The sequence below is a fragment of the Chroicocephalus ridibundus genome, chromosome 5 (assembly GCF_963924245.1).
Source record: "Chroicocephalus ridibundus chromosome 5, bChrRid1.1, whole genome shotgun sequence".
Lineage (NCBI taxonomy): Eukaryota > Metazoa > Chordata > Aves > Charadriiformes > Laridae > Chroicocephalus > Chroicocephalus ridibundus.
The window spans coordinates 12,263,120-12,268,071 of record NC_086288.1 but is presented as its reverse complement, the minus strand read 5'-3'; positions in this window follow the sequence as shown (position 1 = coordinate 12,268,071).

Below are 4,952 nucleotides of genomic sequence, written 5' to 3'. Positions count from 1 at the left end.
CCTAAGGAAATGACAAAGAGCATATTTACGATACATTAGTAGAAAAGCACATTTATTCATCTTGCATTCTTTTATGATACAGTAATTGCTTCTCTGAGCTATTGCCAAATTCTGCTGGAAACAGACTGGCTATCTGATCTCTGAAGTTCCCACAGACTTTGGGTCTATGCGTCTCTCTGACTGAGATCTTGATCAAGTTCGTTCACTGGATGACTACTAAAAGGTAAGTTTTGCACCCACATCTGAGAGGTTAGTGAACGGTAAGTCCAGCCCTATTTTGAGTCAGGTATCAAATCTGAGAGGAGAAGCAGTAACTCTCACTTGAGTGGCAGTTAATCTAAACTTCCGCTATAATGGACAATGATGTCACATCCCCCTTTAGGGCTATAAAAGAGGTTAGCTGAATGTCAATGATACTAGCCTCATACTATCCTTTGGTATGAAGACCTTCAGACAACAGATCTCTGTCAGGAAGCAATGTCTAGTAGCTGATAAACAGTAGGAAACAGCTTCCTAACATCTGCCACCAGAGGAGACCTTCACATGGACATATGAAGGGGCCAGGTAGAGTCCATGTGAATGCTGCAAGTTCTTGTGATGAACCTGTAACTACACTTAAGGTCCACATCATCTTGCAACTGAGCACTGGCACATTGATGCTAGAGATATGTCACACACAATATTGTAGTGATACTCAGACATCTTGGCAAGTGATAGTCTGTGAACCGTATTGCTGCTCTATGTTCCTACTCTGTAAATGTGTAAATGTAAACACTGTGTTTTCACGGGTGACATGTTTTCATGAATATACTCTACAGAAGAAGTACAGTCAGTTCAGTCAAGTCTGTATTCAGAGAAAGCCGTTTACATAGACTACACTAAATCACTTGAAGCAAGCCAATCATTTGAAACCTGGTGCGAGCTACATAAACTCCATACCACAGAGGATCAAGAAGGTTTCCAGCATATCGGTCTCTTACTTTCTAACCCCCACAGCAGGAAATCTATCCAAACATCTTGCTCCTAATCATTGAAATGCCTGTTCTCTCCAGGTAAGGAGAAGGCAGAATACAGAGTATAGAGGAACCTCCATTTTGCTCCCAGAAACTGCTGTTCTCTATGCTCTGTCTTGAATATCACAACACGTTCTAGGTTAAGGTCCTCAAACTTAGAGAAGCCTTTGACCCTGCCTTGCCCAGAGGTTGGAAGGCGCATCACATCACAGACAAGTTTGACGTTGTAGAGCACGCTGTCGTAACAGCAGACCGGACATAAAATAACTGTAAATAACTTCCCCGCTTCTAATGATGACTGTGCTGATTCTATGCTACCTTTCAAGTAGAAAAGTGATGACATTCCAGAAATAATGTACTTTCATGGTCCCTGAACGAAAGACAAAAAGCCTCATAGAAAACAGACACTTTAGAACAATCAAGGTGATCTGAATTATTTGCAGGCCAGTTTTATCCTTTGCAACTTTCCAAGATAAAGATAGTAGGAGAGAGACCTATCTCCAGCCTCAGACACTCGGTCCTGCTTACATTGATCTTTTGTGCTTCTGAGAATCTGAAGTTCTGTCTCTTTTAACTGCCTTTAAAAATAAAGTCATTAACTTTATCTCATAAGGAAGAAAATGGTTACGGCTTATTTACGTCCTCTAAGGATCTAGCCCAACATCTTGTCTAAAAAGTTCATTTCATTCTGCCTAGTTGTCGGTCTAAATTAGCTCTAATTTTCTTTGTTATTTCACTGCTGAATATATTTTCCTATGAAGAGATGGGGTTTTGAGCATGGATTTTTTTTTCTTCTTTGTTCAACTAAGTTCTTGCTAATATCAAAGTATCTGTTCCATCTGGTGAGAACCTAGAGGAATTTATGCAGTAGTAAAGACAAGGGTCACAAGTTTATGCATCAATTTTATTTTTAAGAAAACAGTTCTCCTGGAGCTGTTTTCTAAAAATTAATACACATCAAATATGATAGCTGAGGGAAATAGGGAACATTTTTTGAATAACACCAGTTTCTCTTCATTTCTGTTTTACACATAGATGTAATGCTCTCTGACACTATCGGCTTTGAACTGTACTTCTGTAGTATATAATAAAAAGTCATTTAATGATGAAAGTTTAAATTGCCTTCTGGAAAAAAAGACTATTGTTGTGAAAATGAAGGGGGTCTTTAAAAAGGAAGGTTAAAAGGCCATTGTGTTATGCTCCGGAATAATCTTAATAATCTTAATTTTCACGATTTTAGTGCAGATCTTGAGATTCTTACACTTCCCTCTCCATTCCTTTTTCTCAGAATTACTCCTTCCTGTGAAGTTCAGAGTCCTGGTGTGTTTTATCTTCTACAAAATTCATTTTTTTCCACAAAATCCTGTCACAGCATAGATAAGCATATTTTCAGAGCTTAATTAATAGAATCAGGATAACAAGTATATAGATCTCAGCAAGACAGATACTGTACCAGAACGGCCCTTCAGAAACCTGATCTAATGCTTTCCTTTTTTCCTTTACTTTTCAGAAAAGTAAAAACCATGATACCCTGAGGACATGAAAACTCTGGGAGTTTCACTCCCAGAAGGCTTCAAGCAGAATGGCATAAGCCCTGCATCAAGTCATCCTTTAAAGGAGCTCAGTTTTAATCTACACCAGTCAGATTCTTTCCTAACATAGCAACCACATAAATGCGATGCATTGTTTTTCTTTTAAAATTTACCATGCAATTGACAAATCTCCTATGTGAAGCCATGACAAAAAGAATAATTATTGTGTTGATCAAGTTTTTTTTCTCTCACTAGAGAAAACAGATGTTACACCTCTTAACCGGAATCCTGGGGGGTTCTTTTTTTTTTTTTTTTTCTTTAATGTATTCTTCCAAGTGCAATAATGGCTTTTCTGTCCTGATCTGTGACTATTCCATACAGGAAACAAGGAGGACTTAGGCTAGGTGTATCTTGTCCTTGTCGTGCTCAACTGCTAGATGCTGTCTTAGTACTGCGACGCACACAGCCAGTGACCCCATCTCCAAAATACTCAGCTGGGAATGCAACAGGAAAATATTTCAAAAGTACATACTCCCTGCTTCCTCACACCCTCTCTCCCAGCTTGGGATTGTTTCACTCCTATCTTTCTGTTCCCCAACCTGCTTATCTAACATAAAATAGTGTTGGTACCCCACAGCAACATATTAAAACAATCTGCTTTCTGCTGCTTTCATGGATAGTCCCCAGCTCTGATGAAGATTTTAAAAAGGGACACACATTCCTTAAGACCATTGAAGGAAAGATGGCTGCCATTCCATGCAGGAGGAGGACCTAGGAACACCTCTGCCAATTCTCCTTGGAAGAAAGTATTCCCATTTAGTCCCTGACATTTTGGAAGGCAAGGAGCAGCCTTTCTAAAAGACACCTGGTACCTCTTGTCCCAAGTGGTAGGTTCTTTTAAAAAATCTCTTACAGTTTCAGGAGTGGGAAGCTGGATAAGTCTGAACCTTCACCAGAGATCCATCCATCGTACCTGAAGGAAATTCTTCTGAGCTCTAAAACCTAGGAAAGAAATTTAACAACAGATTAATCTGCCAGCTAGAAGCATAATCAAGTTAAAGGCAAACTCCCAACTCCAAGTCTTAATTACAGTGTTATGAGCTGCAACTAAAGTCTCCTGAAGACCCTGCTGGAAGCACTGTGAAATTGCTTTCCCACCAAAATGGCAGAGGGATCTAAGAATATAACAGTTAGTCTGTCGCATATCAGAAGCCCCAGTCATAGAAAAGCGATATTGGCACTGTGACTTTTTTCATTACAAAAATAACTCAGTAAGAATCACCTGCTAATTAATTTATACTACAGCTGTCTGTGTTAGGCTTCCAGAAAAGACCAAGCTTTGTCGGCTTTTTTCCACTCTCTTTATTTACAAATTAAGTAGACACTAATGGAGCTGCAACATGCAACCTGACAACATCCTGTCGGCCAATTCTAAGAAAAACTTTACCTCCAACACATGGCTAAAACCTAGTAACATTTTCCTTTATATGTAGCAAGTCTCTTCTCTTTTGGGTGGTCTCAACTTCTAACTTCCTACCTGTCCATTTAAAATTCTAACTGGAGCAGTCATTGTCACTTTCTGACATAAAGTGGTCCGCAGAGCCAGTAAAACGTTACACGGTGACCTACATAGAAAACCTGCGGAGCCAGCACAAGGGCACAGCTGAATGCTTTGAGATGCCTGTGTCAGTTCTTGTAAAGGAATTCTTGGTGTTACCACTTCACATAGAGTTAGCGTTCTGCAGAAGCAAAGGTGTACACATCATGCAGAACTGGGAACAATCTCTGTGGTGAATTATTATTCACCTTTGCTTACCTTAACTGGAAATCCTTGCTCGATGACCTGCTGGCACTTACACAGAAAAAGAATATAGGGTAAGACCTCATTCAGCCATCCCTTTTCAGAATCAGGTATGTTTAAAATTGTAGGGAAGAGCAGACCTCTGTTGACAGTTACAAAAAACTAAAATGAATCTTCAGTGAACCTTTTCTTTTCACTTTTCGACAGGCACACAACTTGAAAGGAATGCTAGTGCAGCCTATTCTTTTCTGATGAAGTTATTTGTGTGACACTCCTTTTCCAGTTGTCAGCTTCTCATGTGTCAGAGGAAGTATCATGTATAAAGGACGCACGGATGGTACATTTGTGGGGGATTACGGGCAACCCTCTTTGCTTTAATGCTTTTCAAGAATGTGTATTTCTTTTTAGAATATTCATCGGACTTGGGGAAAATCCAAAACTATTTGTCAGTGCCTTCAACAAGGTGTTTGTACTGAAATATTCCTTTTCTCTGTAATCCTAGTTTCTATGTGAAAATGATATATGAAACTGAAAAACTCCAAACCCCAAAACCACACACTAAACCCTAAAACATATATTAAACATTGAAAGGAAAATGTTTTCTTT